The sequence below is a fragment of the Vanessa cardui genome, chromosome 26 (genome assembly GCF_905220365.1).
Source record: "Vanessa cardui chromosome 26, ilVanCard2.1, whole genome shotgun sequence".
NCBI classification, from domain to species: Eukaryota; Metazoa; Arthropoda; class Insecta; order Lepidoptera; family Nymphalidae; genus Vanessa; species Vanessa cardui.
In genome coordinates this window covers 8471226-8483508 of record NC_061148.1, presented here as the reverse complement: position 1 = coordinate 8483508, position 12283 = coordinate 8471226, and the positions used below count along the sequence as shown (strand labels likewise).

Sequence of the window (12283 nt, the reverse complement as noted above, 5' to 3'; positions counted from 1 at the left end):
ATGAATCTTAAATAATATTATTCCAACCCTTCTATATTTGCTTTTGTTCTATTTAATCACACGCGTAGAGGAATAAACTAAAATGTTTTTTTAGGGATGACTTTTATTTGTGGAGTCGAGATGGTCCAGTCGTTATACTTGAGTTCAAGCCCAGACAATCACCACGGAACTTCTGTGCTTCAACATCATCAGCCCGTAAATGTCCAATTACTGGGTTAAGGTCTTGGTTTAAGGCCTCCTCTTTCTTTGGGAAGAAGGTTCGGAATATATTCCACCACGCTGTTCCAATGCGGATCGGTGGAATAGACATGTGGCAGAATTTCTATGAAATTAAACACATGCAGGTTTGTCACGATGTTTTCATTCACCGCCGAGCACGGGATGAATTATAAACACAAATTAAGCACATGAATATTCAGTGGTGGCTGCCTGGATGTGAACTCGAGATCATTGGTTAAGATGCATGCGTTCTAACCACAGAGCCATCTCGGCTTATCTGCTCGTCGTCTGTGTTTATTGAATAATAATAAGTCATAATTCACTCGGCGATAAAAGCGTATATTCTAAAGGAACTTGCATATGTCCACTTTCAATGAAAGTCTGTATACAAACCCATATTGATGCAGCGTGGCTGAATAATAAATTCCTATATTATCCTGCCACGCATCAAAAGGATAGGCCTAGCTGGACATTTACAGGTAATTTTACTTAACTTTCAAATATAAGATTTTAAGATTAATTCTAAATAATTATCATCAGATATGTAATGAATTTTACTTGAAATATTTCTTGTAATCTTCAATTGTTGACTTAGAAGCCTTTAATAACGATCACACATTTTCTGATAATTCGACATTTCCTCAATAATCCCAAAGCGTATTGCGATCGAAATAACCGTATCTTTAACAAAACAAATAAACCTGTTTGAACGCATATGATAAATGAATCTGAGACAGGAAAAAATTATGGAAACAAAATCAAATATTAAAATAGCGTATTCTTTTACAATGCAAAGCATACATACGAATTGATTAATTCATCAGTATAAATACGATAAATATTCAAACAAATGTGTATTTACAAGTTGAATGTATAAATAGAAATTATGTATATTCGGAGACGTTGCGAATTCCTATTCATAAGAAATTAACATTCAAATCCTCTATTTCGAAAACAAACGATGAATTTTCAATTCTGCTTAGTACTGTTGCTAAACGGCATTCTACAAGTCTCATCCGGGAGTCGGAGTTCTTTGCGAAGGAATCAAGAGATAGAGTAACGTAAGGGGCGCTGTAAACGAAACGACACATTTTATGTCGAGAAGTAATTCCCTGACAAGGAGGCTATTATAAGATTAAATTGTATATACTATACAATAAGTAATATAACAGTTTTATATAAAAATTGTACAAGTATATATGTATGTACATCAGTGGAGTATATATCATTGCATGGAGCCTCTGTCCGAATTCAGAGTCCCAGTCCCACTCTGGATTCATTTATTTCAAACTTTGTTGCGAAGAGATACTTCAAAGTTGGTAAAAAAAACGATGTGTCACATCTTTCGAAGATAATATATAAATAAATAAAAACAAATCGTATATGTAATCGGTAGTTGATACCCAGAAGACAAGCTTGCCTAGTGCGGGATCACTGGACGAAAAAGCTTCCTTATTAGAAGGCAAGGCGGCGAAGGCAAAGTAAAAGAAATCATATACTAGATTCAAAATATTTAAAGATTAAATAAAGCCATAACAGACGAACAGATCGATGAAAACACGATCATTACAAAATATTAAAAAGTAAAAAAATATTCGGCGCCAAATTTAAACGCTCGCCCGAAACGATATCTCGACCAGATTTCTGACGATTGAATAAAAATCGCAAACCGATCAGCGACACGTGTCCTGAATGGAAAGCCTTAATCCTTAATCCGTATGAAACTCGTGACCGGGACGGACTCGACTGATTTTACACCTTCATGTTTTTTTTTAAACTTCTAGCTTTTAACTTTTAAAGTTGGATTTGGAAAGATTTTCAAACGTATACATTTATTCTGAAATGTCCTCTACTGTGATTTTTGTTTTCGAGTGTACGAGAACGAGAAAAATATTTTCAGCCAGCTTTTTGTTTGGGTTATTTAATAGTAATGTACATTCGCGTAGCCAAGTTTTTTGTTTTATAATATGTAAAATTGTAGACTATTCATAATACAGCAACTATGTAAATTGTTCGTTACCTATTTTCTCGGACATAAATTTTTCGCCACACATATAAAGTTATATTATAATTATGACATTTCCTAACGTAACATAATCTCTTCTTAAAGGGTTTAAAAGAAATTTACCATTTTTGATACCCTTGCATTGATTGCTTAATTGATTAATTTTATTCTAGCTTTTTAAATGGTTTAGCAACTAACAAATGTATATAATCTTCTTTCATTACAAGACATTTCATTTATCAATTTCATCAATTTGAAGTCTAACACAAAATGAGATAAAAACATGAACCCAATAAAAAATTAACACAACGGATCTATTTCAAGAGATTTCGAATTTACCCCTTAGAGGTTGACCGTAATGGGGGTAAGTGGAAAACTAAATTATGGATAAGTTGGTAAGGGTAAACAAACCGTTTAATACAAACGGGATAAGCCACACAACCCTGTTTATGTTTAATACTATATTTCAGAATGGGTTACGAGAATATCAAATGGAGTCGTTATATCGCTGCGGATAATACTAATTTGGAAAAACAATTAACAATTATTTTAAGAAGATTTAGTGAATTTGTGGATTATACTTCGATTTGGTACATTTATTTAATGTATGTAAAGTAAAGTAACAGACAGGAAATGTCCCAACGTTTAGTTGACACTACTCATTTAGAGAGAAATTTTAGAGCTTATTACAATCGCAAGTAGGAAATATGTATAAGGAATTTAGAAGACATGATTAACTAACTACTTTATTAACGTAACCGTGTATACTATGACATGTTCGATTGAACTTTCGGTTTTGATTTCGGCCACCTTCGGTCAAAAAGCGACAAGCCGAAGTTTTGTATCAGCCGTCGAAAACGGACCAGCTCGTACGAAAGTGAGCGAGTTAAGTGCCGAGGCGAGAGACAAATAGTATGATAAATGTATATACTTCTTGCTAAGGACTTCTTTTATTACTAGTAACATGCAAATAATCAAACAGCCCGTCATAATTTTCATTGTTTTTACAAATTTATTTTGTATGAAACATCTGTTAGGGTAAGACCGACTTCTATGCTGAAACATACCTTTACATCATACGTTTGTTCAGTTTTTTTTAAATTATGAAATATGTACGAGAACGAAGAAATTGGCTACATAGAGATGAGTGGTCTCAACCGTCCATAGATATTGCTGCCGTAAGGAATTTTAATAATTCCTTACATCACCCACGCGCCATTAAATTTGGAAACTAAGTTATGCTGTTGTTCTAGTAGTTAGAGGTTCACACACCCTCCAAACCGGAACGGAACACTACTAAGTATTACTGAAGTAGAATATCTGATGAGTGGGAAGTACCGACCCTCTGATTATGTAATAAACTAGCGACCCAACCCAACTTCGCATGGGTGCAATGCTAAATATAGTACTGAATTTGTTTATATACGACATCACATTAAAACTCCTAAAATGATCAGTCTTTACTATATTGTCCATATTATATACAAAAACCATCCTCTCGAATCACTCTATCTGTTAAAAAAACCGCATCATAGTCCGTTGTGTATGTATAAAGATCTAAGCATAAATAGCTTCTGACAGCGGTAAGCGACTTTGTTTTATACTATGTAATGATAATGATGATAACAGTGGGAAAACGATTAATACACAATTAGCGACTAGTTTAGCAATAAATAAATGGAAAATACCACACATTGATTTAGTACCATAACGGGTAGTTTTTTCACAACAATCGATAAAAAACTATGTAAAATATACACTGACCGAATATTTTGATATCTCAACTCACAGCTATTAAAAAAAATGTCACGTCAGTTTATAAAACGATAGCAAAAAAATTATACATTCTTTTTTTCGTTCAAAGTTGAATGATCAGAACATTGTAACGTTCACAATCAAACGAAACGAAATACAAAAATATTGCAGTCGTTTTATTACGATTTAAAAAAAAAAACATTTTTTTACATATTTTGATCATCGAACGATATTTTTAAACAGCAAAAAATTTACACACTTTTTAATGCAAGAAAATATAGTTTAATGTATGTTTATACATACAAATACATCCTCTATTTCCTACGACAAAAAAAGTAGCGATGTAAAAAGTCTCAAGATAAATCCTGACTCATTTTACTATTTTCGTCCTAACACAAGTGATAAACTTAAAAGGAGATGTAAATAGGAATATCGGTTAAACAAAGTACTACTGGTTTGCGCTGTATAAAACCGGTTCAATCCAGTAAATGGGCATGAAATTCAACTGTTTGAAATACGTCACATGTATCTATACTAACACTGTAAATAATGTGTGTCGAGTATGTTGTAGCTCAATTATTTTATGTTTTATCAATATCTGTACTCACTTAAGGGGGATTTATTAATTGATATAATTTATTTACAGGATTAATCTAAACTAATGTGATAAAAGCGAAAGAAACTGTGTTACTCTTTAAAACAACTGAAACTTATTTGATGAAGTATTGTATGAAGAAAACTACAACCCCAACAAAATACATACTTTATGCCTAACACCTAACGACCGAAAATTAACGCGAGCGTAGTCGCGTGCTACGACTAGTAATAAATTTATCCCGACGATATTCTGATTATCCAGATTGATTTAAATCCTAAAATATTATTCCATAATTAGGATCTTGTATTTCTTTCTCCTTTTCTTTTTAAATAAGTTCATTTGTCAGGTCTGTTTAACTGATCATTATCTTTGCATACAAGTTATCAGGGATACCTAACTTAAATTTATTGATAAGAAAAATTTACCTGAAGTGTTATTATAGGAATGAAATTCTTATCTATAAATTGAGACATTTCGGATATCTGCAAATCTTTCATGCAAAGTTATTGTCTATCTTAAAAAGTTTTGGCAGCGCTTGCTTGGAAATCGATTTGGGCGACTTATCTCCGACTACGTTGTCATAATGAGTTATATTCTCATGAAGTATGCAATGCTAGTCTAGTATGCCTATGCTAGTCTTGAGGCTATAAATTATTACGAGATGAAAATTCAATAGCGACTTAGCCGAACGATTTTTGAAAGATTCTGCAAATGTTATAGTATTTTAATACATAGTGTAATTTCAGTAATTCGGGATGGCCAAAATAATATTATTGTTTTACAATGCTCTATCTTTTGTTAGAATGCCCCGCTATCGACCAATTGTTTTCTAATGACAGCTCAATCATATTTAAAATAAGAAATAGTGTTACATGCCAGTATTAAATGCTATGCCATATAAAATAATATTAATAACAGTTTAACAAATTATTAATCAATTAATTACAATAATAATTGTATATAATAGAGTAAATTCAATAGCCCCTGCAATATTCATAATATGCAAAAATAATGTGATATATAAATTATGATATAGAATCAAATGTCATAACACCATATTGAAGGCTATGGCTATTCTGTAACAATAGTCATCTATGCTGTGAACTATTTTTTATTTTATTTGGTATGGCTTTTTGCGAGTCCATGCAGGTATGTAGTACACTTATCAGATATCTGTCACAAAACAGCAAGACCTAATTTTGTATTCCCGTTGTTGTTCTAGTATGTCGGCACAAGTGGCATAACATTATATGTAGTTACTAAGATTAGTGACGCATCGTGATGCCAGGAATATAAAAGTCAATACTTTTTCAGCACCGATATGCCTATAGCGGTAAATGATCTGAAAAGTGATTTCGATAAAAATTATAATAAAAAAACTTGGGAAAGTACGGCTTGAAAGCCTTTTAATAAATTTTAATTTCAATACATAAGATTCGATGCACCATGGTAGTATACCGCATGGCGTAGCGTCATAGAGGCTCCAGCACGTTTACGGCATTTTACATTACATATATATACCTATATAGTTACAATAGTACGACTTTTTCTATTAATTTTTTATTCAAAAGTTGCGATTCGTTCGTAATATATATCCTTCAGTATCACCCACCGCACGGTGTTAAACTTAAGGCTGATGACATGAGAACGTTTTTAAATATCAATTTAATTAAATTATAATTTAAAAAAAATGAAAAGTAATAAATCGTGTAAAAATAAAATAAAAACAAATAAATGTCATTACACCTTAGCTGAAATACTCGCTCGATTACACGTCAACATACTACTGTCCTGAATAAAAATCGAGTTATTTATTTTTTATTTTATTTAGGACAACCAACAGCAGACAAAAAATCACGTCCAAAATAAGAATTAACTTCATTTCAATTTTAACTGGGCAAAAGTTCTACAACTTACAGGTAATCATACACTATCATATTACACAATTTATGTATTGAAAATATTAATTAAACGTAAACAATATATATAGAAATAAATATATATTAGAAGTATAATACATTTTTTTAACTATAATATAATAAATAATCATTAATAAAACCAATGAGGTGACCCATATAATTATAATCGAGCACAAATAAAATTCTACAACGACAATCAATTAAAACTTCAAAAGGATTTAATTTACTTGGAGGTCAGACTTCCCAATGGCAATTCAAGTCATAACCACCCACCATATTTTACATCCAAACGGAAATATTTAATTTATTGTTTCACTTTGTAGAAAGCACTGTATTAAACAGATCGTTTAATTATGACGTCAAAAAAACGCGACCAAATCTCTGTATGAGGTGAGCCTATGTCAATTTCGTTTCGAATACCGTGGCACTACATTTTTAATGCCCGCTCTCTCACCGAGTGAATGTTCAACCCTTAAATAGGGGTAATAAATATACCATAGCGGGTCGAGATTGTAAATTACTAGCCATTTGTATAGTGTTAAGTGTAACTAGTTTAAACTGCACGAATTTTTATTCAAAGGTCTAAAGGTTATGTAACAAAAGATATATGAAAGGATTTTCGTGTGAAATTGGGTTCATTTATTGTTAGTTTAAATATCATGGGCTAGAAGAATAAATTAATATAGTTGTCTAATGTTTTATTGTATCGTAGAGACTGAATTTAATTTTATAAAGTTCTCATATATCTAACCTAACCAAACCTGGTAGTATTGACGAGCTAAGAATATCTAAAGATCTAAATAGAAAATAAGAGGTAATCAGAGTAAACACTAAATGTTCGAAACATACATATTCTTATATAATAATTAACTACTTGACGACCTCCATGGTCGAGTGGTGTGTACACCGGTTTTCATGGGTACGCCCTCTGAGGTCCCTGGTTCGATTCCCGTCGAGTCGATGTAGATTAACATTAGTTTTCTATGTTTTCTTGTGTCTGGGTGTTTGTGGTACCGTCGTTACTTCTGATTTCCATAACACAAGTGCTTCAGCTACTTACATTGGGATCAGAGTAATGTATGTGATGTTGTCTCATATTTATTTACTGTCATCCGAGGATACGCTCGCCTTCACATGCATAAAAGTATGTCCATTTCAATGTCCATTCTTGGACTTCAAGTTTGCTAGGTACCACATTAATTTTTTGGTTTTGCTCTGAAAGAGCAACATACAGACAAGGTTACTTTTCCGTGTATACATTTGTTTATAAAGTAAAGAAACATTAGATTTTATTGTCGAGTTTAATTTAATTTAGTTCGAAATCGATGACCAACATTTGTTTTATCTATCATATTTTAATTCATCATAGCGAACGTTAATATATTATAAGTATTACTTATAATATCTTGATTATGATATTTATTTTCGAACTCGAAGTAGGTCATGGGCAATCAATTATTATAATAATGAATAGAAACTTTAAATTTATTGTGACAAAAAAGAACATATATAAATAATATTGATGCCTTATAACCTTGATCAAAAATATGCCTTGTATAAATACAATTCCGTAATACATCTATTTTACATTGTATGTATGTTTGTCTATGGTACACAATCAGAGAGTTTGACGAGGTAAATTTAGCAGATATCTCACAAAGGCCAGACATGAAAAAAATTCCGACAAGACAAATAAATACTCTAGACTGAAAACAGAACATCCTTAGGCGTATAAAAAATAAGCAACATCTATATAAAAAAATGTAAACTTTGGAAACGCGTTGTATGGCAATGAAACTAATTGTACCTGATTGGTTACATTAAAAATAACCCATAAATAATTATTTTCGATTCGATTATTTTCAGTTTCTGTTTTGATATTGATGTTCCTTTATAGTTTATGTTTAGTGTGCATTGAACGAATTATTTGATTCCTTTTTTAAGTTTAAATCTCAAAAAAATATTGTCTTGATTAGGTATTGATACAAAGTAATTTCCTGCCCTTCAATTAATAAACTTGTCTGGAAACAAAATCTATTTTGATTCTTTAAAGATGGCCGTTGAAAGTTCTTATTTAAAAAATGACAGTTCTGTTTTTAAACAACACATTTTTCGTAACATAATACTTTTATTAATGTTTATAAAGTTTGAAGATAAACTTAGTTATTATAACGTTAATTTATAATATACGATAATGACACTAACTTTGTATTGTATGTATTTAATTGTGATTTTTTTAAACATTTATAACTGTTGGCCCTTATGGGCCCTTTTTTATTACTGGGCGAAAAGGCTAGTTAAAATACTATAGGTACTATAACGTAGAGAGCTTACTTAAGGGCTCAGAGTACGCGGAGCCTCCTCTGAAGTCAAACCTCGGCTTAAGACACCGTCGACGCTCGGAAAATAATTGAACAAGGGAAATAAGAAAATGTTTACTACTCCTGTAGTAGTACTACGAGTATTTTATGGTGACAGTACTAGAAAACTGTACCGTTAGGTTTGATCTTGACCCCTTGAGATGCCATCTTATCCATATCAAACAAATACTTTACATTCATTTGAAGGATAAAATAGGCATGATACTAACTAGCTTCACTTCGCACGGGTGTAATACTGATACTATAAATATACTACAGAAATTGATTATTTACATCACAATAGAAACTTCTAAAATTATCAGTGATTCTTTGCTACAGACAAAAACCTTACAAAATACTCTATCTATTAAAAAAACCGCATCAAAATCTTTTGCATCAGCGGTAAGCGACTTTGTTTTATACTATGTAATGTTTCGTTTAAAACAGACATTAACATAGATATATGAATGAATACGCTCGATATAATTATTATTCGTAGCAAATATCGCGTTGAATTAAAAGTTGAAACGAGCTTAAGTACTTCCGACTCGGTCCAAACGTTCCTGCAACAAAAGCCGCTCGCTTTAAATTCATAAGCGGTAACGATGAATCGCGGCCATTTTTTTTTTTTTTTATTCTAAATAGGATTTCGTCCGTTTCTTCGCTCCATTTTATTTTTTTATTATATAACCAGAAGATACATAGACTACGGAATCCTTTGACGAACCCTCTGGCAATTTACTTTAGTATTCGTCTATGTATAAAGAGAAGCGCCGCTCATCACGCTAAGTCCAAGATGTTGGCTAGAAATTTAGATTATTTCTTTCGCGATATATTCAACCACAAGAGGTGGAAATGAGGGTTGAATCTACGTATCAATAACGAAGATGGCGCAGTAGTTAGAACGAGTGCATCTTAACCGATGATTGCGGGTTCAAACCCTGGCAAGCGTCGCTGAATATTTATCTGCTTAATTTGTGTTTATAATTAATCTCGTGCTCGGCGGTGAAGGAAAACATGTGTATTTTACCAACTCGCATTAGAACAGCGAGGTGGGATATGTTCCAAACCTTCTCCTCAAAGGGAGAGGTGGCCTTAGTACAGCAGTGAGGAAGTTACAGGCTGTTGTTCTTGAGCAGCCTCAAAACAAATACATCCTGTATATTTACTGCATGACGTTCGTAATTGAACCCACAATCTCCATTTAACATCTACGTGTCCGAGCCACTGGTTCGCGTCAGCTCCGTATTGATAAATAATGTACAATTAATTCCACTTACTGAATAACCCGAACTGCAATCGAAACGGCGCGACGTCATGATTGATTGTGCGCACTTACCTGGAAATAAAGAAAATTTGTTTAAAAACAACGACATATATAATGTTTTGTTGGACTATTCTATTTAATCAAACTCCAAGCTCATCGTAGAATAGGATCTTGTATGTTAGCAAGTGTCATACAAATTTGACAATACAAAATAATTTTTACTTATTTAGAATACACAAAACTTTATACCGTATCAACCTGCAGATTCATTTCACTTTTCTTTTGAATGACATCTTATTTTATTTATTTATTTTATTTTTATTTATTGAATATCATTATACATGCTTTGTTTATACACACTACGATGTAACAAAAACCCCACTGGATTTATCCGTACATCGGTATTCGTTGTCAACACTTATACAATAATAATAAAATAACTATAAAATAAACAAAACGCAGGTACATATCAAAACTTAAAATAAACAAAACAGCGATAAGGGAAGAATAACATCGTTTAGTATAGTATAGCATATACAGGTGTTCCATGTGTTGCGTTAATTATTTTATATTTGCAAAATATACATCAAGCTTTTATGTTATAGCTGGTAAACGAGCAGGAAGCTCGCCTGCTGACAACCACCGCCAATGGACATCTGCGACACCAGGTGCAGGGTCGTTGCCGGCCTTTCATAAATGTGTACGAGTACGCTCTTTTCTAAGGATCCCAAGTCGTATCGTAACAATTACTTTTAATACCTCTGGTAACAACTACGGCGACATACTTTATCTGATCGTAATGTCCTATAATCTTAACCAACCAATTTTTTATTCTTACATGTGATTTACAAGAATAAATAAATAGATTATCACATCGCAAAGTCTATCACGTATATATTTAACCCAATCATATTGACTGTTAGAACAATAAACCACTTAGACCATTCATGTGCAGGCAACTATGGGATCTAGATGGTATATGAACATTGGCGGTGTTAAAACTGCCAATGCGTTTCTTATCTAGGGAACTGAGATGTAAATGGTTCCCATTACACTGGCTCACTCACCCTTCGAACCCGAACCAAACACGTTTGCACAGAGCCCTACCCAAGACCAATTATTAACTTGTGGTTGTAAAAAAGAGTAGGTATTCAGAAAATTCAACATACTTACCCTGCCTGCTTTCGTGGTAGAAGATGAAATCTAACAAGAGTAAAAAGGCAAATGAAGAAATCATCAAAATCGAAATAAACTTTACTCAAGTGGGCTTTTACAAGCACTTTTGAATCGTCAATTAACAATTAAGTGAAGCTACCACCGGTTCGGAAAGTAGATTCTACCGAGAAGAACCGGCAAGAAACTCGGTAGTTACTCTTTTTCAACATTTAAAAAATACAAATTCATGTTAGTTAATACAATTATTTAAATTAATATATCCTGCTTGGAAGTCAACAGGTAGGTAAATAGAAGAATATGGACGATACGATGAATAGACTAGAATAGAAACGAAATAGAAGAATGTTCTAATGTAAGAAAAGTTATGAGAATACAAAATAAGGTGCCGTTCCAGTATATACGCTGTGAAGTGGAAGTGGTATAAACTAATCTTTACCATCATCCTCATCATTACATAGTATAAAACAAAGTCGCTTACCGCTGTCTGTCCTTGTCTGCTTAGATCTTTAATATTTCGGGACGGATTATGATGAGGTTTTTTTTAATAGATAGAGTGATTCGAGAGGAAGTTTTTTGTATTCAATACATAGACAATATAGCAAAGAAACACTGATAATTTTAGAAGTTTCTAGTGTGATATCGTAAAGAAACAAATTCTGTAGTATATTTAGCGGGCAATCAATAAATCGATGTTCAAACATCGATTTATTGATTGCCCGCTAAGTTTCACTATTTTCTTTTCTATTTGATAATTTTAAATTCAATAACGTAAATGTTAAAGTTCACATCTTAAGTAATTTTATATGGATTTTCTGAGAAGCTTGTCGGTTAATTTTTTTCTCATTTCTAGAAATAAATCTAATAAATTTAACATAGCGCTTTCTCAAAAATGATATATAAAGGAAATTACATTTATAGCTATTTCAAGAATAATCTATTAATATTTATCAATAGTATTCATAGCGTTTTGTAAATTTATTTATA

The 12283-nt window shown here is 32.2% G+C and overlaps 1 protein-coding gene across 3 annotated transcripts in view; it reads right to left on the bottom strand.

The window, feature by feature from the left end:
• LOC124540823 (heterogeneous nuclear ribonucleoprotein L) overlaps window positions 1-12283 on the bottom strand; it is a 444646-nt gene that overhangs the window by 113801 nt on the left and 318562 nt on the right. The window lies entirely within an intron of this gene.